At 44.1% G+C, this 202-nt stretch overlaps 1 protein-coding gene across 1 annotated transcript in view; it reads left to right on the plus strand.

The window, feature by feature from the left end:
* LOC119590515 (soluble scavenger receptor cysteine-rich domain-containing protein SSC5D-like) overlaps positions 1-202 on the plus strand; it is a 7,160-nt gene that overhangs the window by 4,465 nt on the left and 2,493 nt on the right. The window lies entirely within an intron of this gene.

The raw sequence follows: 202 nt of genomic DNA on the forward strand, positions 1-202 counted from the left end.
GTTCTGTTGTTACTTTAAGTCGCCGAGAGAATGGGAATTCTATGACATTTTCTCACGCACTGTGAGCCAGAGCAAAACAACCTGTATCATATCCAATATACCTTCTGTTCCTAAAATGGCTTGTATACCTATTTAACAACGTCCTCGCCCAGGTCCTGCGCGGGTCCTGCCCTGCCCTATTATCCCTAAATATCATAAGCTA

The sequence above is a fragment of the Penaeus monodon genome, chromosome 27, assembly GCF_015228065.2.
Source record: "Penaeus monodon isolate SGIC_2016 chromosome 27, NSTDA_Pmon_1, whole genome shotgun sequence".
Classification (NCBI taxonomy): domain Eukaryota; kingdom Metazoa; phylum Arthropoda; class Malacostraca; order Decapoda; family Penaeidae; genus Penaeus; species Penaeus monodon.